The following is a 23,010-nucleotide window of genomic DNA, read 5'->3' as shown; positions in this document are numbered from 1 at the left end:
GAGGTCTACCCTACACCAGAAGGGCCTTACTTTAACTAATTATACCTGTAATTATCTTACTTCCAAATAAGGGCACATTCTGAAGTAGGAGGAACTAAGAGTTCAACATATACTTTGGGGGGGTGGGGTTGGGGAGAAGGAACATAATCCAACCGATAACACTCGGGGTCTCCAAACTTAGCTTGTGTACACACCTCAATATGTCTGTGTGTGCTTGTATGATAGATATATACATATGTGTGTGATAGATGTATTAAACATGTACACACATGTGTGCTATATACACATATAAATTGTATATACATGTATGTATGTTTTATATAGATATGTAATGCACTAATCTACTCATATGTCATATATATTATAAAGCAAACACAAAAATTAGAATAAAAAGTGATGAGAAAAACGTGATTAGAAGTAACAGTATTTAGTTTCCTCATTCCCGGTGGAGCACCTCACCCTCCCTTTTCTGAAGATCACTTCCTGAATACCATGAAGGGCGTGGATCTAACTCTGTGAGGTGGAAAAAGGAAAAAAATAAATCATTAGGCAAGAAAAGCAAGGTGATAGAACTTGAAAAATCTGCACTGAGACAAAATGAAAAAGTTTGTGCACATTTAAATGCACATTCTGGGTTTACATTCATCATAATCAAAATAACCCACCATATAACTGGAAGTCAGAAATTCATTCTACACAAATCAGAATCAACACTTCCCACTTACTCTATTAGTATGGTGAAAGAGTAAGCAGGAAGATATTCCCAGTGTCAGCAGTCCTCATTCCTCCTGTTTTATTTCTTTTTTTTTCAAGAAGTGACTTTTCCCCTGTATTGCTGAATCATCACAAAAGATAGGGAAGCAAATGTAAAAAGCAAAAGCCTTGGTGAACTTAGTTGTGCATAGTCCAAACAACTTGGGAAAGTGACCTCTCCTTTCAAGGTCTCAGCTTCTTCTCCAAGATGAGGAGGAGTACCTGCCTCACCTCACTCCGGGTCGCCCTGAGACCAAACGTGGCTCTGAATGGAAACAGGCTTTGAAGAGCGCCATGCGCCCCACAGAGACCAGCATGCTGGGCTCCCTTCATGGAAGCAGATTCACGTAACCACTCTGAATCACCTCTGTTTCTCTACTTGTAAATGGGTATAAAATAAAAGCCTATTTTGACTATTCAGAAGGGTTTTGTAAGGATAAAATGGGCTAGTGCACCAAGAAATAAAAACACATTTTACTGTAAAACTGTGAGGTTTTATATTGGTGGGTTGAAAACGTAAATGCAGCTTTCTAATTCACAACACCATTTTAGAGAAATGGTGTTTGGGGACGCCATTCACAGCTAATTTACAACACCAAAGTAGAAGTCAGGCTCCAGCTTTGAGAGACCAAAGAGAAGAACTTTAGTGTCCCTCGGCTGATTAGTTTGTAACTGCTGATCCAACTCAGAAACATTAACAAGAAGCCAAGTGCAAGGGCAGTCAAGCTCAGCGCCTGGAAGCACTTTCCGCTAGGAGGGATAAACCCACATTTAAACTAAAACATCAGAGTAAAACCTACCAACTTAAATTTTCATGTTGTCAGTACCTAATAAAATGTTGGAGAAAGGAAATTACAAGAAAGCCCATCTTTGCTCACTGTCTGTGAGTTCTATTGAAGATCCCCCTTCTTTTCTCCTCACATCCATCTCACTTGCTCCTTCTTTTTTCCTGAGATTTATGCTTTCATTTAAGATTTTAGGACCTAGAAGGATTAAAAACATGGAGTTCTGAAAACAGACCTGGCTCCTCCCACAGCCATCACTCAGAATACTGAGAGTTCCTCTATAGACGTCACCAAGGCCATGCACCCAGCAAAAGGTCACATTGCATCTTGAGATGACACACCATCAGGGTGTCACCCAAGGGCCCGTAGCTAGAACTCATCTGCCAAACAATTTACAGGGGCTCTACCACTTAGATAAGGAGCAGCCAGGCCATGGTGTGCCCACACAGGTCGGGGGCGGGGGTCCACCATGTTTGTTCCACCTGGGAGTTCTGCTCACTGTCACGCCCCTTGGCTTCTCCAACCCAACACACCCACTTTTCTCCTGATAGCAAACAATTTCTGTGATTTCCCTTCTTTTTCCCTCACATCCACTGCCAATCTCACTCATCCTCTCCCCTCACCATCTCCAGAATTCTATTTCAAAATCCCCTTTCCCAATATTGGTTAAAGAAGTGATTTTCTTTTTCACCCACCCTTCCGTAATCAACCAAAGAAATATCTGGTAAGTCTTCTTTAACCAATATTTGTGCAGATACAGGGGCTGAGGCCACCTACCTCCACTCTTACTGCCCCTGACTCTTCCCTTTCCTTTAATTATCAACCTTAGTCTCAATCTGTATCTAAAACAAACTATTGCTGCCTGTTCGTACCTTAGCTTAATATTCACTCTGCTGGTTATGCACCCCCAACACATTATGAAAAACTGCTCTCCATCCTAGAAGGCTTGTTAGAGGTGGATAAATCAGTGCCTACTCAGCTTTATTTCAGCATATAAAGGTCCCAGGGCTTTGAAGCTGATAGCTGGCAGCAGAATCCTAACTTTGTAATTAAAAACTGTGTTTGAGGGCAAGTTCCATTCTTCACTGAGACTCTGTTTTAGAATTTACAGAATGAGGACAGCAATATACCACCCAACCCACCTCATGGGATTTTTGTGCAGATGAATTTCGGTGAGATAACATGCCAAGCTCTGGAGACAACAAGGACATTCATTTCATTAGTCTCCACCCTTCTGTTTTACGCAGCACTGAATGCAGATCTACGGTCACCAAGCAGTTCTGATGACAAAGATGAAGTTGGCCAAGATGTAGTTTAGACTTTCACAACCCTAGATGAGCAATTAGTTCACCAGGGCAAGTTCAAATATTCTGATGCCCCAGCCTTATCCCAGACAGGCAAATTGGCCTCTCTCACGTGGGACTCAGACATGAGTATCTATAAAGTTCCCCAGATGGCTTCAAAGTGTAGCTAAGGTTAGGATCCCCTGCTTTAGATTCAGGTATTTCCCCCCCAAGTACAGAAGATGAGAAGCCCTCAGCTTGCTAACTTTGAGGATGAAAATGGGGAGAACAAAGTAAGAAATTGCCTCAGGAAGTGTTCTGTTTAATACAATTGCACTCAAAAAATACAAATTTCTTGTCCAAATACACACTTTTCCATGCAGGTGTCAAATGTCAAAATGACCTGTTTTCAGTTACCATATTTTGTTGAATAAAGTTACCCATGCTAAGGCCAACAGTAGACATCAAGACAGAAGTTCTTTATCAGACTTCACAGAAAGCAAATAAGAGTGTAAACTTCCCTTCCCCACCCCCTTCTCCCCTTCCCCCAGCACACACCTATAAATCTAGAATGTAGAATTTGCTATGTTTTCTTTGTCTCTATAACCTTGAGACTGAAATACCCCCAAAATAAGTTTCTTCCTAAGCCAAATACACAAAGTCATTATTTATATACAAAGATACAAAAACCTGATATTTCAGAAGTCAAATAATTAAACTCAGCACATGCACATCTTCATTTTTCTTTAAAAAATCTAGAATGGTATTCTTGCAGGGAGCATAAAATTGCATTGCTAGAAGTAATAGCAATCTCCTTAGCTATATCCCCTAAGACTCACTTCAGTCTCTTCTTAAGTGCTGTATTTTTAAAGCTCTCTTGCATACCTCCTTCTCAGACATACTGAACTGAACATTCTAAATTCTGAGCACTTTGTGGTACAAGCTTGGTTGGAAATGGCACTCTTAGAAAAATGAATCCCTTTATCAGTTACTAGTGCTACGTGAGTCCCTGGGGAAGAAATTATCTGTACATTCACTGGCCTCAATATAGAATAGCTCATGTTGTTATACTGAGTGGTAGATTGATGATTGCTCAAAAAAAATTTACTCCTGACCACCTATTTCCATAGGAGAAGTAGATTTCTCTGACTTTAGACTCAGTCAATAGGATATCCTATCTGTGAATAGGATATTAGCATATATGATACAAAGGCTTAAACTTGGCTTGTATAGGTGAGCTTGCCCCTTCTGCCTCTGTCATCAACATGAGAATAGCTTGGGCCCAGAATGAGTGAACACATATGGAGAAGACCCGAACCCAACCCACCAAAAGGACCTGAGCTTAGCCAGACCTGCAGCTTAAATCAGCCAAGCCCAGCCTAGTTTAGACGACTCTCACCAAACCCACAGTTTTGTGGATGAGAATAGATGATTATTTTAAAGCCATTACGTGTTTGGAATGGTTTTGGAAACAGTAGTGACTGACTTTGCAAGACAGGGCATTGAACAAACAAGAACCCATAGAGAAAAACTAGTTCAGAAATTCACTTCTTATAGCCAGTTAAAATATATTTTAAAGTGATGTCCTGGCTGGTGTGGCTCAGTGGATTGAGTGCTGGCCTGCAAACCAAAGTGTCTCCAGTCCAATTCCCAGTCAGGACACATGCATGGGTGTGGGCCAGGCCCCCAGTAAGGGACATTCAAGAGGTAACCACACATTGAAGTTTCTCTCTTTCCCCCTCCCTCTCCCTCTCTAAAAATAAATAAATGATTTTTTAAATTAAAAAATAAAGTGAGTCGTTAGGGTGAAAGATTCACTTTAAGCTACAAAATAATCATGTTATTGCAAACATCCTTGAATGTCTATTGTTGGTGCATGTAAGTAAAGCAAATAATTATTCTTTTCTGAATAACTATTTTAATTGGTGCAAAATTCTACATCTTTGAAGTGAATAGAAAAGTTGGCCACTATTTCACAGTGGTAAATATCAGTTTTACTATTTCTTGTAAGTGATAACCATTATAGCCATGATTCACTGAGCAGTTACTGAATATACTTGGCAAATATTATTTCAGAATATTGCACAAAGTTGGTTGTGACTATATGTCCCCATTTTAGAGATGAAAACACCGAGTCTTAGAATGTTTAATAAATCTGCCCAAGGATACCAAAATAGCAAGCAACAACTTTGGGATCTGTCCCAAGTCTGTCTGGCTCAGGAGCTTAGCTGTCACTACTGCTTCACAGAGGTAAAAAGACAAGCATTTAAGAAAAGTGACACAATAAGAACAAGGTTATTAACATGGTCCTTTTTTAATGAAGGATAAGTCATAAATCTCTATAACAAAAAGTAGCTTTCTGGTTCCCCTTTTCTACTAACCAATCTGAGTTAATGTCTCGTGTAAACATTCAATGCAATTGAACCAATATTGTTTTTGGCCCTAATAGGTACCAGTCCTGTGCTCAATATCAGAATTACAGTTGTGTGGAGGATGCAGTTTTTTCTTTTTAGGAGCTTTCTGTCTAGTAAACAATTGATGTAGAAAAGATCCTAGCCAAAAATCCCAGTGTGAGCTCCATCATGTTCTAAATGCAGGGAGAACAGATGTTCTGACTAATGATTGCTGGGGTGGGAAGAGGGCGAGGGTTGGGGAGTTAGTTACATTTACTCACTGAGAATGCTTGTTCCTTTCTGAAGTCAGCCAGCAGCCAAGAAAGAAGACAAATTCTAAATTAAGAGGAAGATCAAGCTGTGCAAGACTGCTGACTAGAGAGAGAGCTGAAAGATAACGACTGTACCAAATGCTGAGCGTTTTGTTAAAGTCCGTGGCGGATCAACCGGAGGAGCCGCGCCCCTAGGCCAGCTGACTCATATGGGAGTGCCGTTGGCCAGCAAATGACACATTAAGAGGGGAAAAGATCATGGCTCTATTGAACGCTATAAAACTAAAACTCTCTCTTACATAAAAGGATTCAAAGTTTATAAATTGAGATGTATTAAGTGACAAACAAAGTGCACTGACCAGGTAGCATCATCTGGATTTGCCAGGATTATGGGTTTGCTCTCTGGTCAGGGCGCATAAAGAGCAACCAACAAATACACAACAAGTGGAATGACAAATTAACATTTCTCTCTCTCTCTCCCTCTCCTTCTCTCTCTTTCCTTCTCTCCCCCACCAACCCTCTCTCCACCTCTGTCTCTCATAAATAAATATTTTTTAGTTATAATAGTGTTATGATGCTGCCATCCAAATGGGCCAATTCTAGTGAACCAGTCACTAGAATGGGACATGACTGTGCCCATAAACATCCAGGTCACCAATACCACAGGTCCACGCTGCCACTGGAGCTGAGGAATACTCCTCCCTGAGCCGAGTCATCACCATCCTCACATCTTAGCACAAGTGAACGCATCTTATTGTCTGTTAGCTTAGCCTGGAAAACCTCAGGCAAAAGGCATTTTGAGTAGTTGGAAAACTAATCCAGCTATATTTTCTCATGATGAATGGTATCAAAAACACTTTTTTTCATTGAAACACCATTTGTCTTTTTTTGGAAACCAGCATCTCCTTTGAGTCTTTCTACTGAAGAAAGAGTCCAGTAAGTCAAGGAGTTTGAAATGTGTTGTTTTCCTCCATACATCCCTGCCCTTCTTTCTTTGGGATCATGTACATTCACAGAGGGTCCATCACACAAGATGCTGTGACCACCAACAAGGGACTCATCTGTTCTCTCGTTGATGGACACTTCAGTCATTCCAGGTTTTTTGCTACTGTGAACAGAGTGACTGTGAATAATCTTTTTGGGCTTAAGTTAACCAAAGTGGGTTTCTGTTGCTTACAGACACAAAATACTGAGTGATGGGTGTAAGAATACAGAAAATCCCCAATTAGCATGTATCATTATTTGTAGATATAGTTCATTGTTTTTTATTAGGCACACATTACTATAAAAGTATAGGATTTAAGGAATTCCCAAGGGCACGTTAGCACACAGCTCTGCTTTCACAGACAGAAACGATCGCACTCACCTTAGCTTCTAGTCATCTATCATCTACGAATTGGGGATTTAATTACAAAAGACTTTAATCAACTGACTTCTCTTTCTCTCCTAATGAGGAGTGAATATACTGTTACCGTGCTAGTTCAAAAGAAAAAAGAAAAAAAGCCAGAGGTGACACAAATTGCTAATAAATATTTGCAAAGATGCTCAATCTCATTAGCAATCAGGGAGATGCAAATTAAGAGCATTTATACACTAGACTGGCATAAATTAAGACATCTCACAATTTCAAAGAATGTAGAATGTGGATCTATGAGAAATCTCATTCATATATACTGGTGACAGTAAAGCGAATTGGTATAACTTTGGAAATAACTTACAAAATACGGTGGTATGTTGTAAGGCTAAATATTCACTTACACTACAACCCAGGGTAATACTCAGAGAGACTTTTGCCATGTGTACCAGCAGACATGAACAAAAAAACATTCATAGCAGTTTGGTTCACAACAGAGAGAAGCAACTGGGAAATGACTCAAATGCCCATCAACAAGAAAGTAGACAAGCAAACTGTGGTATAGTCACGTAGTGGAAAGTTATAAAGCAAGAAAAGTAAATGGGTTAGTATTTCACAAACAACGTGAGTGCTCCTTAGACTGTTGAGTAAAAATAGCAAGTCCCAGCAGACTATGAAAGGTGTGTTATTTTTGTAAAGATCAAAAAACGTGAAAACCAAACAATTCTCTATGTGGATATATGTGTGTGCATGCACATGTGGTGAAATGATTTTTAGTAAAACAACCAACGTTCAACACAAAGTTCATCCCCGGCCTGGGAGGGGACAGAAGTATGAGATGGGGGAAGAGTGAATTGAGTGGTGAGTTCACAACTGTTTATTTTATTATTCTGCTTCCTTGCTTACATGTAAGTTGCATATACCCATCGGTGAAGAAACTAATAAAGAAAAATAAGCCAGAAGTAATAGCTTCATTCAAGGACATGACAGGAAGAGACTAGTGCGCAGGTTTCACAAGGATGACTGTAGAGGTCTGGGACATATTCTGAGTTTCTAATCACTCAATAACTCAATAACCTCTCTTCCTTCAACTTTTTGTTTTTTTATCTAACTCATTGTATGTCTTTTGTGGACCAGTTCCCACTGAGCAGTCTGCAGCTCTCTAACCACTTATGAGTCCTGTGAACTGAGATAAGTGGAGTGAGAAGATAACCGATCTCTTATGATTCCGCTAGTCACACATGTTTAACGTGTGCATTTTCTTCATAACAGAAGAGGCCATTTCTATCAGAACCATGAGGTTAATGCATTCCTTCTTTTCCAATCTCCCACCTTCACACACTAACCATCCCCTCTGGGAAAAAAGCTTTTATCTCATCAGAGACCGATGCTTTGGGGATAATGGAGCAATATTTTATTATTGCTGTTAATGTGTGCATGTGGCTATAGATGGAACAATAGGCAAAGAACATTGTTTTGTTCTATGAAAGCATAAACCTACATTGGCCAGTTTAAGTGGCTCCTTTCTTTCAGCTGCTGCTCTCTCAAAGGTCTCAAAGTAACCTGGCCTAACAGAAGCCCTTTGGAAGAGATTCTTGCCCACTAAACAGTCAAAGATAGAAGAAAGATATCTCTATGCAAGACTATTACAACTAAAACTGTTCAAGTACGTAAGTTGCAAAAATACAAGACGAGCCTTAGTCACTCTGAGTTTATTGTTTTTAAAGATTTTATTTATTTCTTTTTAGAGAGAGGGGAATGGAGGGAGAAAGGTAGAGAAAGAAACATTGATGTGTGAGAAACATCAATCAGTTGCTTCTGACACACGCCCCAACCAGGGACTCGGCCTGCAACCCAGGCATGTGTCCTGATCAGGAATCGAACTTGTGACCTTTTAGTTTGCAGTGTGATGATCAACCCACTAAGTTACACCAGTCAAGGCAAGTCACCCTGAGTTTAAAAAGGTGATAAATTGTAATGCTTGGGCTTAAAAATGAGTGTAGAAGTGAATTAGGCAGCCTGGCATACACACATACAAAATAGTGTGTTTTTTCTGGCTAAACCTTTGTTTCAGCTAAAAACTTGGACTGGAGCAATATGTTACGTTATGTTATGTTACATTATGTTGTTGCATTACATTACATTATGTTATGATATGTTACACCCAAGGCAACTAAATTTGCTAATAGCCTGTTGCTCTCGAGGTGCATTGCCCCCAGGCCTAATACCATTCAATTCTTTCTTAGAGTTGCTTTCTCCAAGGGATGTTGACTGAAAACTGGACTGCATTTCACACATTCAATTTCTAAAGCATTCCTTCAAGTGTCTTCTTCCTTGGGAATCACATAAACAGGGAACAAAACAGCAGCAACGACAAAAGTGAGCAGACGGTATGGAGTGTGTACTGCGTCCCAGAGGCATGCGATATGAAGTCATTGACTAAAACACCATGCCAGACATTCACATAAGTCTCTTTGGAAAATAATTGATTACTTCTCCATAGAACTAACCCTCACTACTGAGAATTCAAATCATATTTTAAAAGCCATCCCAGACATACCAAATCTATCAGGAAGGATCACGTTATGCTGCAGTAACAGAAGAAACTACATATTTCTGTGGGTTATACCACAAAGGTATCCTCTTACTCTGAATATACACTCTGCACAAGTTGACTGAGGATTCACCTCCACACCACCCCACTCTGGAACTCTCTGTGCAGAGGCACTGCTTTATGAAATGTCGCGCTGATCGCTATGGCTGAAGAAAAAAGGAAATGATAGTAGCAATTTGCATGCAGGTTCTTAAAGCTCACAATCAGGTGACACTCAAAACTTTCTCTCACATTTCATTGGTCAGAGTGAAGGCCATTTCTAACATAAAGAAAGCAAGTAAATACTACCAACTGCCTGGAGCTAGAAAAAGACAAATTTTGGTGGACAATAGATTCAAAAATAGATTTTTTTAACAGTCCCCATAAATTTAATTTTCCCAGGATGGAGGTTGGGCATGAGTATTCAAACAGGCTAACATGTAATGCTTATTAGAGCCCATGCTCAGTGCTGATGAAAAAGGGTGGGGCAGGTAGAGAGACTCATGGATTATAACCCGCTTGGGGGGTTGAGATTTGAATGGATGGTTACTATGTCCAGAGTCCTGGATAAGAGTCACAAAACGATGTGATGATATGAACCCAATGACACTGGTAATTTTCGAATTATAGCTAGCAGACTTTTCATTTCTAATATGCAGACAAAAGTGAGCATTTCCCAAAGAAATTTTATCTTCTGAATTAGCATATACCAAAATATTTCAAACTATGGATACAGAGCAAAATTATTCATTATTTTTAAGGGGCCAAGAAAAGAAAATGTTGTAACTGGGAACTTTAAAAGATGAATGTGAAAAGCCAAAATGCTATAAATGTTCTCTTTATGCCAGAAATGCCTGAACTTTCCATTTTTACTAAATTACATCTAATGTAAGCACATTTGGCCTTTTCTTTGCTTCCTCATACTATGATATTCCAATCAAACCATTTCAACATAAACTAAATCTTGATCCAATACTATTACCTCAACCAGAAGCTCATTTTAAAGCAATATAACCTTTAATGAGATATATGTACAATGGATATGAACAGTGATATACCTAAAAAGCTGTTTCCAGAGAAAAGAAAGATACATTTAACACACTATTTAGCATCACCTTCGTCTTCTACTTGCCAGGTGTGTGAGTTCTCAGGGGATGGGAAGGTTATGCTATGATCTTCCTCCCATGTCTTCCTTTATCTTTTACACAATACGTACCCAATTCCCCAGGAGAGAAGGGAGAGCACTACAGCCCATGAAGTATCAGTACAACTTCTTTTTGGCATTTGAAGTAGGCAGCGGGAGAGAGAAAAAAAGCAAATGCCAGGCAGTGAAAACACCTTCCTGCATCAGTACCAGGCACGTGTCTTCACTGTAGGATCAGTAAACTTTTTCTAAGAAGGGCCAGATGGTTGATTTATTTGGCTGCATAGGCCATGAAGTCTCCGTTGCAACTATTCAGTTCTGCCACTGTAGCATGAAAGCAGCCATGAACAATACGTAAACAAATTAGCATGGCTCTGTTTGAATAAAGCTTTATTTGTAAGACTGGAGACCAGCAATATTTGGTCCATGGGATATGATTTGCTGATCCCTGCTCTCACAAAGAAATACAGTCTGCTACTTGGATCTTAGGTGTGGCCATCAGGCTGCCTGGCTTCTAATGTTCTTTTATGCCCACACTACTACTTTTCTAAAAATCAAACCTGTTTCTCCTTCCAAATATTGCTTTTTTTTTTTCAGATCCGTGATTGCTCTTGGGTTCTGTAGGTAAAATTTCAAGGAAGGAAGGTGTTTCCCCTTATTGTTTAGAAATTGATGCATATTTACCTGTAAATCCCATCAGTCAACATCACTCAGCTAATAATGTGTGGAATGTTCTATACTAGGTTCTGAGAGCAGCAAAAAAGGAGGAAGCAACTGGCCTTAGCCTCAAGCAACTAATGCTTTTATTGGAAGTGTCATGAGAAGAAGTAGCTATATTTCTTTGACAGAAACATGAATATGTGTATAAGAACAAGTGAAAGAAGACAAATGACAAAGAAATGTCTGGGGTTAGAAAGGTACCCACAGTGCTCAGAACTCAGAGCAGCAGGAAAGCCTGAAAGTCAAAGGCAGCTGGAGAGCCTGCAGGGAGAGGATTCACATGGAGAAGGAAGCACAGACTCCTGAAGGAGAGGGGGACATGGCTTCTCCCTGCTGCTAAATTATTTGCCCATTAGTCTGACTTCCTTTTGATAACAGACAAAGGTCAACTTAAAACTTCCCGGCATCCACTCCTTCTCAACTTGACAATCTCCTCCTTTCCCCACCCCAGCTCCAAAGAGGGAAAACCTCAGATCCAGGCTCAAGCAGGGAGTAAAAGTGGAGGGTAGAGGGGGGTTGGGGAGACCTCCTGTGGGACTGGAAACGATGTTTACACCTCATGGGTGTCCGTGGCACACTCCCGTTCAAGTCCTGCGTTTGGCTCTGACTCTCTGGGCCTCTCTCTTTTTCCACAAAGCCAATGTGTTGTGAAAGACACAGACTTTCTTCTACATTTAAGGAAGTATCTCTAACTTCTGCTCAGATTAGGACCCGGAAAATTAAAGGCACTGATCAGGCCATGAAGTCTCCCTTACTCTATAGCTAAGGAGCATCTAAGGCTCACGTGAGACAGCCCAACATGCTGAGGTTCCACCTCACTAGCCACACAGCCAGACTAAAGCTTCCACGCAGCGTTTGGTTTCAGGCAAAGTCGCATATATCTGCTACGAGCTGAGGGTTTGTGCCCCTCCCCCAAACCCTCAGGTTTATATGTTGAAGCCCAATTCCCAATGTGACGGTATTGGAGGTAGAGCTTTTGAGAAGTGGTCAGTGTCCTTATAAAGGAGACTTTAGAGAGCTCTCTCTCCCTTTCCCACATGTGAGGACACAGCTAGAGGATGGCTGTCAGGAAGGAGGTCCACACCGGACGCTGAATCGGCCTGTGCCTTGATCTTGGTCTTTCCACTTTTTAGAACTGTGAGAAATGAAGGTGCTCTGTTTAAGCCCCCCATCAGTGGTGTTTCCGTTATGGGTCCCAAACAGACTGAGGCAGTAGCTCAACAATGGGTTTTGCCCCAGAACATCTCCCAGGAGTAGGAGGTTCTGTCCCTTTCAGAGACAGGGCCAATATCAAAGATGTGTTCATTACCAAGGAAGGACACCTCAGCATGCTTGCTTAATCAGGTTAATGACACAGCATTGTGACAATGATGCTGAACTGGTAGGGAAAAGTCTCGGCCACGCCACCAGCTATATCACCTTGAATCTCCCAAATCCTCATGTTCAAAATAAGCATTATCACTCCGTGTACCCACTTCACAGGAGTGTTAGGAGGATTAACTGAGATAATGGCTGTGCTAGTATTCTGTAAATGGAAAAGCTATTTACAATTTGAAGAGGTCATAATTACTATTATTGTTGACATTACAGATTTAATCGAACTAGAAGATAACATTTTTGTTTCAAAAATTCAATAGACTGTCCCTAAACCAGTATTAATGTGCCTAATAGATTAGGATAACACTTACCAAACCAGGGCCCTGCAGAGTACTGCTTAGTAAGATTTTAATAGTAATACTCTCTGAAAGTATTCCAAGGGATTCTAGAAATATGTCAGTGGTGGTAGCAGCAGAGTTGTTAGCTCTTCTAGAGTTTTCACATAAAAATTGGTAGACCTGCCCTGGCTGTGTGGCTCAGTGGGCTGGAGCATCATTCCATGCATCAAAAAGTTGCTGGTTTGATTCCCCATCAAGGCACATGCCTAGACTGCAGATTGCCTGGTTGGGCTGCTGATGGGAGGCAACAAATAGATGTTTCTCCCTTATATAAATGGTTCTCTCTCCCTCTCTCTCTCTCTCTCTCTCTCTCTCTCTCTCTCTCTCTCTCTCTCTCTCTCTTTCTCTCTCCCCCCGCAAAAAATTGGCAGACCAATTAGATAGCAAAACCAAAAACTCACAGACAACATTCACAACAAAACAAGATAACAAAGTATTCCCACAAATCTCAAAATATGAGCAAACCATCAGTAGCCTCAACAAGCATGCTATCACTTATGGGCAGGTAAAAGCCAAAGGGATCAATGGGGTGAAGAAAACCCCAAAATATAATTAATAGATATTCACTGGAAAGTGCAGCAGACTAACATAAGAGCAGCAGCTGAACCTAGGAGAGGCTTTGCCCACTTAACCAGGCTGGGGCTGTCTGCTCACCATGAACCCTTCAAACTAATCCCTCATAGCTTCCTTACCAGACAGAAATCCACACTGAAGAAAAACTACCAGTGTATTAATTAAATTTGAGCCTGCCAGGAATGACAAAGGTGAGGAAAAGAAGATACAGATACAATGAGGAAGGGGAACAGAGTCAAGAAATCTCTGGAAACAAGCCACCACAGTTTTTTGACACTACACAAAAGCCACAGAAAAGGGGGGTCTGTGAAGCTAGAAAAACTATCTGAATCTAGCTGCCTTCTAAAAGTTCAAGAAAACAAATTTCACATTAAAATGATCCACAGAAAAGTATTCTCAACAAAGTTAGTACAGAAAAAAGAGGATAAGAATGAGAATATTTTTTGCTGCAGAAAATAAAACAATGCCAGAAAGACGTGCTCAACAAATAGGTCAGGGTTTAGCATCTTATTGTAAAATGAGCTAAAAGATATTAAGAAAATGATACAAGACATGAAAGAAAAATCACAAATCAAAATAAAAATTCAGAAATGAGAAAAACAGAACTCAAAAAGGAATTAAAGAATCTTTTTAATTATGAAGAATAAAGAATATTTAAAATAGCTGATTCCAGGAATGGGGCAAGAAATGTATAAAATGAGATCAGTAATTCTTAGTACACTGTAAAGCAAAAAAGATCAGCAGGGTGATGTCAAAAGGATTGGGGACGCAAATGGAAGAGACAGTTTTTGCCGAAGATGCAACAAGTTGAGGTGTGATGGTATTAGAATGGCAATGAGTTAAAACCGATCACATATGTTTTTGCTCATGATTTCATAAATATATTTACCCAATAAGAGCATGTCATGTTATAAAATTTGGGGAAAGCTAAGTTAAACAGATTTCTTTTTTGTGGGAATTTTCGGAGCTATTGAAATGTATTGAAAATTATTAAAATAGAAGATACACCAAATGTCATCAAGTCAAAGACCCGTATTTGTTTTTTAGAATTTGATATCAGTGGAATCAGGCTATATGTTCGATGGTATGGCATAATTTAATTGGCAGTGTTCTTTCTTCCTTAGTAGTATATTAAATAATGGTGCATCTTAACAATCAAAAATTTTTAGACTCTGTGAAATGCTTTCCTTTCAGTCACCAATTCATTCAGTCACCAATATTTTCCTATAGCATGCATATAATGGTTCTCAGAACCATGTTCTGTACAACACCAACTAAGAAAATGTTATATTTGAATAAAGATCCAGATCACAAATTTCTCTTCAAAATCTCCCAGGACCCCTCTAGTACACAGACATTTCATTTCTCCATCTGGAAAGCCAAACTATCATTTTGGTTGTTTATGTATGACAGCTCCTACTGCATCCCCCACCCCTCTGTGGGCAGTGCCACATCCGATGCAGCTTTTAAATTCCTCTCAAACCTAAGTAGCCTTTTAAAGGTGTCCAAATTTTGCTGGCTGGTGCAATTTATTTACTGTTGAGGTTTCCCTTAAAAAGGATGTTTTGAAAATGTAGACTTTATCTTTCTTCTTTCAGAAATTTCTATTAATGTTATACACTCCAGGCTCTAAGAGACCTTGCCTGAACAATTTTTGAATGGTATCTGGGTCATTTGTTCCAAAAAATATCTCCTATCACCAGAGCAGCTTGCCAATGTGGGAGAAAGCCCATCCATAGGAAGAGAATATTAACTTTGGATTTTGTAGATTCATAATGAGAAGAAGAAAGACATTTTCAACCAGGCACCCAACAGATACCAAAATAGGGTAATAAAAACCAAACCATAGCTCCTGACATACAACCCACAATTATAAAAACATAACGAATAGAACACAGAGGAAGCTGACCTCTGCCACTTCCTCACCTACTCACCAAGCTCACTGGCAGCTGGCACCAGTGTGGGCACCAGTGCCAGCCACAGGGCCACTGCGGGAACAATCAAAGCTTTCTCTTTCAGAAAGTCATTGAAGAAGATTTTTTTTTTCAAACCACAAAACCATGTCCGACAACATGCACACAGCATAAAGTATGGACTACTGCCACTGGTTTCCGCCCCAGGCACTGGGTTAAGCAGGAGATTGTCTTAATTCCAAGCCAGCTGTGGAGGTTAGAGGGAGCAAGGATGAAGAGCTAAATGGATGGATGGATGGATGGATGGATGGATGGATGGATGGATGGAAAGAAGTAAGTTTGGCTAGACAGATAGGTAGACAGGTAGCTGTAGATAATAGATGTAAATATATCTCTCTTTCTGCTCCATCAAGCAGTTCTACTCTATGCCTTGCAGATACTACCAGTTTCAGAGGAAATATTTCTCTTTGCTGCTCTTTCTCCCAGCCCCTTACCCTCTCCTTTACTTCTCTCTGATTCTCTCCAAACTAAAAGGGAAGGGGGTCAAAAATTATGTTAAAGGTTTGAGATAAATGGCCAGGCTTGATGGAAAGTCAGTTATTCTAGTTCCTTTTCCTACTTTACTGACTATTGTAGGAAAAACTCAAAAACTGAATTTTGGGTGGGGTGGGGGGGGAATGAAAACATACAGTGATGAATATGTGAGACAGGAAAAGGTACTGAGCTAAGAGGGTCCCAATGTTTAGTTCCCATGCATTTTCCATCAGAACTTGGAAGTAGGTTGGTACCTTAGACATTTCTAGGTATGGCCTGAGCAACACGAAATCCCACCTTGGCATGAGCACACAGCTCCCTCAGTGTGGCCTCACAGCATTCGTCACAAATTGTCTTGAGAGTGCTTAGCCCAAAGTGGCTTTGTGGGTTCATGGGAGTTGGCCCTACAAAAGAAGAAGAGCGAGGGGGCCGGGTGCACACCATGCAGCCAAGTGCCCACACCCACACAGCCCTGGAAATGAGCCCAGGGTCATGGAAGGGGGTGATCCCAGAGTTCCAAGCAACATGAGAAGAGAGGACATGGGACTCATGTGGCACATACACTTGGGGGAAGGGGTATGACAGAGGGCAGTCAGAGTGATGCTGTCTAAAGCCCAGGGCCTGGCCAGAGCCTGTCCTGCATTAGTTTAAGCAGGACAATTGAACCCTAATCTCTAACCTCCTAAACACATGTTCTCTAGAAGGTGTCCTAGGATCACAGACAAAAGTGAATTCCCTCTTTGTCTCTCTCCCAACCCCCTTTGAAATAAACACTACTTTACTAGATTAGTGATTTTTTTAGGGTACTTACCAGAGTTTATTTATGCTTTCCTGAATGTAGGAACAATCCCTTGTACTTTTCACAGCCTTTCAAGTTACCTAATACAGTCCCACGCACATTAGCAGACATAAAAATACATGTAAATGAGGGTTGACTTTAGAACAAATACTCATATATCTTTGCCTATAATGTGTAACAGTTGTGCCACATACATGCATATGTAGAAGACTGCAGGTAAGTTTCAATCCAATTGCACTGGTTGGTTAGCATGCACACTCTTGCTTCCCTGGAATCAACCCCCTCTGCCCAATACACCTTGTGACTCTGGTGGTCCATTTTTTCCCATCAGGATTCACAGTTATCTGGTACTTTACGAGCATTGGAAATTGGATGATTTCAGCCATGCAACAGTCCCAAACACATGAGTTTATGTACCAATAAGAGGATCTTATGGTTCCTATATTTTCTGGTTTCACAACATAGTATACCGGTTTCAATGAATAATTTTTGGTTTTTAACAAATTGGTCTTTTACTTAAAGCTTCTTTATATATAAAACTCTGGAGAACTGTTTGTGGGAAGAGAAATGTGCCCAAAAACTCAACCACATAAATGAAAAAAAAGTCGTCATGCTGATAGGAAAAGCATGTATTTCCAGGTGGCATATCTGAATGAAAAACACAAACAAAATAAAGTTTTCCAAGGTAAAAATCTCTGCATTTTGGACATGAGCAAGCCAATTTTCTATCGCTAACATTTATGTTTTGTTTTTTTCCTTATAGGTGCAGAATCTCAAAGCACCGAGGCACTGCTCCCTTTGCAAAGTAGAATTAGCTCTCCAGCCTCTCCTCCCTCCCCACACTAACCATCTCCCCAGCGGCTACACACAAGAACCATTTATATTTACATTAAAAATGATTTGGCCTATGTACACTGCATTGTTTGACAGGAAAGATGGATGTTCGCTCATAATTAAGTTTCAGCATAAATGACATCATTCAGGAAGATAAGAGTTCCCTTATTCCCTCTCTGCTGGTTTTCTCATAGGATGTTGTGGGTTGTATGCAGACTGATGATTTTTCTAGGCTTTCTCATGAACAGACAGTTCACAGCAACTGAAAACCCGAAGGAAATTTTTCCTATTCATTCATCAGCTACCTCTGGGTTCTTTGCTTTTGGGTAAAAAGGAGGGGGCTCAGAGCCTCACCACTCAAAGTATGGTCTGCAGACCCGCAGTATTGGCGTCACCTGGAAGTTTATGAGAAGTGAAGGGCCTTATGGTCCCTCACAGCTGTGGAATCAAGATATGCACTTAAAAACATCCTCTGGTGATTTTTCTGCATGTGACAGTTTGAGAAATGCTGGTGTGAGAGACATAAATATGTGCAATGGGCAGCTTTGTGGATAAGAGGCATTGTTTGAGGGTTTTTCTGCCTTTATACATCAGGCTTTGAGAACTGAGTTTTCAAACTCTATATATTCTTTTCCCTTACTATAGTAGGAGAGCTATAAGATTATTTTTTGTCTTGTATAATTCTCACATTACTTTGTGTGCACAACCTAATCTTCCCAACCAAGTTAGAGAGCAGCAGTCGTACCAAAATAAGTTATTCCACCTTTATTGTGTGCTGAATAAATTTAAGGCATTATACTAGATATTAAGAAGAAAGAAGATGGTGTTACAGAGATGTATAAGGTATCATACCTGCCAAAAGTATCTGTTTGCTTGTTGTTTACTTGTTTCTTGTCCTCCATCATCATTGGACTATAAACTGCAACAAGGCAGGGATTGTGTTGTTCACTGTTCTACCTGTCCCCCTTCCACAATGCCTAGCACATAGTAGATGTTCAATAAATACATTTAATAGATGGAGGACTTTGTAGTATAGTAGGAAAAACAGAATGCATATACAAATATCTAAAAGCCTAGCATAAGTAATAAGTACCATACAACCACATTGTTCAGACTTTTCCTCCACTTCTATAAAACTGACCTGCCTAAGAAAGAACTGAACCAATTCTTTACAAACTTTTCCAAAAAAAACAGAAGAGACAGAAACACTTCTAACTCACTCTATGAGACATATTTTTGTGACAGAGAATTATGATTGAATAATCAATAAAAGGCTTTACATCATAAAACAGTAAAAATATAAAATTTCATCTTTTAAAGAAAAACTTATTTGTGTATTTTTAATAAAATTTATATTTTATTATAGTTACTGAAGTGTAAAAACTTAAAATAAAACCTTTTTATTATAAAAGTCCCAGACTTAAATACCTCTGTTAGCCTGAGACAAGGGCTTATGGTGTTTAGAAATGACCATGTATTGTTATGTATTATGTATGTGTTAAAATTATCAGAAGGACTTGATGCAGGCAGTTTCTCTTAGAAAGTACTGCTAAGGAATAGGAGAGAGAGACCAAAAAGAGTGTAACAGGGAAGGAGGAAAGACCCACCTAAGGGTATGTTGTCAAATCCATTCCACTGGGGGCTCCACTAGGAGCTCTCTGAATCATCATGGAAGATGTACCTCAGAATTGTCCAGCATTAATAAAGGAGGTCCCAGAGAGTATTGACTTCCTCACACTGTCAAGGTGGTTTGTGCATCACGATGACATCAGAGGTTCTTGCAGGAGAGATACCTGGTACAGCCGACGCGAGGTACTGGTCACACCAGGTACTGCTCCAGCAGTTGCTACCACAATGGCTAGGGCAGACCCAAAACGTGTGACAGGCATGGGAGACGTCCAATGCATCAACTAAGGGAAACAAAAAGGTACAGTAAACACGAATATGTCCAGCATTCAGCATTAACAATTATCTTGCTTTATCTATACCTCCCCCCATATCCCTAACTCTCATTGCATTTTGAAGTGGATCCCAAAGGTCATGTCATGTAGATGGAATATTGTATGTTTCCCATAATTATGTTTAACCTTAACCAAGTCCCAATGTTTAGGAATTGTTGTCCAAATACTAGCATTTCACATTTTAGATAATAATACATTTTTTATAACCTATTTGGGATGTCTCTTAAACTTCCAGTTCAAATTCTGTGGAACATCTCTGCATATATGTACTCAAACATATATAGTCAATGTAATCTTTTAATGAATTGTGATGCATTTGGGATTTTCTTGTGTCTTTGTTGACATTCATCTGACTTTTGCTTTCTGTATGAGGCCTCAAGCATCCCTCTGGAGGTACATCCAACCATTAGGGATGAGAACATGTGTTTAATCCAAGTTTAGAACCCATTAGTGCTCCATAGGTATAGGGTTACAAACCAACTTGAATCTTTTGGTGTTCAACTCCGTTTGTTCTTGGCAAAGCTCAGAAAACTTAATAGGGCTCAAAAGATTTCTTGGACATGGACTTTAAGAAAAAAGTATTTTGATGAGTAAAGGATAAATGAACCAGAACCCATATGGATCAAATTTTCCTCAAAATGCACATGGGTTTAATAATTAATGGAAAAAGTGCTTCTTGCATGCATTTTGGGTTTTATCAAACCCCAAATATTTGCGAAAAAATAGTTTGATATGTTCAAAGAACCCAAACTCTGACTTGATGCACCCACATTAATATCTCTTGATGTTGAATAAAAAGGAGAACATTTAGGTGTAATAGAAAACAGAGGCAGAACTTGTTCAAAAATTATATGAATGAAAGAAAATGTAATGCTACAAAGTTCATCTTTGTTCATATTTGTTTTCTTAAATCCTTCTTTTGAGAATTTCCAACAATCTTTTAACTATACTCCATCTCAGCATATTAAGAGTTTTGAAAGAAATTATTGATTGCAGTTGAAAAAGAAAAACTGAATGAAATCCTTTGAGACGCGTAATATGTCATGAAATTTTCTAAGTTATTTGCAAATGTTTCTGCCAGTATCAATAAATCCCTAAAATTACAGGATAAACTGCATTAATTAAAGAATGGTACTATGTATTTAGAAGTTCCTGGAAGTTATGTTTTTGAATTCACAGTAGTGCTGCTGTGTGTCTCAGCAAAATTTAATTTCACCTCTTTTCCACTAAGGAAATTACAGTCAACTAGAGGGGCATTTTTCTCAGCAGAACCTGAATGTTTAAACTTTATGTACATTTAGTTGTCTATATCTCAAGGATCTCCTACAACTTTGAAGAAATTTATCTAATTTCTATTGAGTACATGGACCCTCTATAAGTGTTTAATCAAACATAAATAAAAACAGCGGCATGTTTGCTTTGTGTAGGCTTGAGTATTACTCTACAAAATAATAGTTAATGAGATTTTTAGGTAATGCACATGCAAATGTAACGTAAGTTCTGGCTAATTTTGAGCAGAATATGTCAGACCAATAAAATTAATTCTGAATCATCTCATTCTTTAGATTCCTAAGAAGCTATTAACATTTTAAAAGTATTATAAAATTTTATAATAATAAAAGTTATTATATGTTCAGTTTAAATTCCATAACAAATAGTAATGATCTATCCCTTTTGTTTATACTTCTACATGTATAAAAAGTCGCACGAAGGCAATAACAATGTTGCATCAAAGACAGTGAACTGGAAGAAATTTCTTAATAGACAAAATACTTTCATCATGAAAATAAAAATTTAGATTTTGTTGTTATTGTTGCCATGACTTTTTTAAAAAAGTAAAAGGAGGGAGAAGGAAAATTTTCTTTTACCATCTTTCTTAATTGAAGCAACGCATGGTGTCTTGTGAAGAATGCATGTTTGGATATTTCTCTGCCACTTTCTTTGACCTGTGGCCAGCCAGTCAGCTATCACATGCCTTTAGAAGCAGCTCTTCAGAAAGGATTTTCTTGAGGATAGAGAAGAACTGCATGAATGGGGGAACAGTGTATACCAAGCAAACACAGTTGCTCAGAACCATTTATGGAGGAGCCATAAATGGAGTTGAATGCTATCGCCACTCCAATTTTTCTTCCTCCTTATGTTCCTGCTACACAGAAAAAGGCGATTGTAGAAGGCAGTCGTGTAGGTTACCAGAAACCCAGCAAAGCCATATTAACGATATGACCCTCTATGATTCGTATTTATTTATATTCAGTGAAGTAGGTTACTGACAATTTGACCATTAATTTGCTGTTTATAAATCGTATTTTCCTCTCGGAGTAACCACAAGACTTTGACATTCACAGTCGTGTTGAAAGAAACAAGTTTATTAAAGAAGGTGAAAGAAAAAAAAAGACTGCCCCTTTAAAGTTCACCAAATTGCACATGTCAGCCATGAAGTAAAATTCTGGGCTTGAAAAATAGCAAAATGCCTCGTGTATGAAAAAGAGAAGGAGCACGCAGTGTATATTCAATTCACATGTTGAAGGGAAATCAGACCAGCAAAGAAAAGTCTAAGTATTCCAACCCCTAAAGAAACATAATCCGGAGTTTATATCAGATGGTTTATGGGAGTTTATTGGAATATACAACAGGGTTCATGTCGTGTGTCACAAGGTGAAGCCTGTTCACCGGTGATTTACAAGCCGCATGTGCCGGCGTTACTGTAATTTATAGAACGCAGATGGTCCCGGGGTGCCCCGCTGACTTGTAGCTGAGTCAGGACCTAAGCCCCGTGTATCATCTGCTCTGGGCACCTCAGGCTCACTTCCCAAAATTACACACCAACATGTTTCTGTTCCAAACCGGAAGATTCCAGAGATCTTCCGTGTAACATATGCAACTTTAAAATGTGCCATTGTGGCAGAGAAGTAGGGGAAGATTTAGACTAGGAAGGGACGTGATTTTTTTTTCCCCCTCTGCCCAAAGAAGGGTGGTTTCAGTCTCCTAACTTTCTTGGGCAATTTTCCTCAATACGTTTGTCACTGTTGTATCAGCAACAAGAAAACAAGAAGTTGCACACATTTTTCAGTGTGTCCACACTGTATCTCTGCTACCTGCCTCCACCGCAAAACACATTAAAAAGGAAAAGAGGAAGGTTAAGATATTGTTAAATTTTGTCTTTTCCTGATAGAAAGCACTAAAAAGCTTCCATCCCTAGCCACCTTCAAAACTATTACATAATTATGTCTTCATTACAAATTCTCTTTATTACCCTCCCAGGATGTGGTTCAGAAAGATGGTGTAATAACATGAAATGGATGTTTACAGAATCTAATATAAATAGACTGACCTTTCCCAAACAATTGTTTTATCAGCACTTTAATTCACAAATTAAGGCACACA

At 39.4% G+C, this 23,010-nt stretch overlaps 1 long non-coding RNA gene across 1 annotated transcript; it reads right to left on the bottom strand.

Moving 5' to 3' along the window:
• Positions 1 to 498: 498 nt before the first annotated feature.
• Positions 499 to 21,001, bottom strand: LOC118501120. The gene is made up of 3 exons (XR_004903713.1): positions 19,273 to 21,001; positions 18,518 to 18,584; positions 499 to 513 (listed from the first exon to the last, which is right to left on the bottom strand). It is a non-coding gene; the product is annotated as an uncharacterized LOC118501120 (long non-coding RNA).
• Between the last annotated feature and the right edge of the window lie 2,009 nt (positions 21,002 to 23,010).

The sequence above is a fragment of the Phyllostomus discolor genome, chromosome 6, assembly GCF_004126475.2.
Source record: "Phyllostomus discolor isolate MPI-MPIP mPhyDis1 chromosome 6, mPhyDis1.pri.v3, whole genome shotgun sequence".
NCBI classification, from domain to species: Eukaryota; Metazoa; Chordata; class Mammalia; order Chiroptera; family Phyllostomidae; genus Phyllostomus; species Phyllostomus discolor.
The sequence above is the reverse complement of the archived record's forward strand: the minus strand, read 5'-3'. Positions and strand labels throughout refer to the sequence as shown.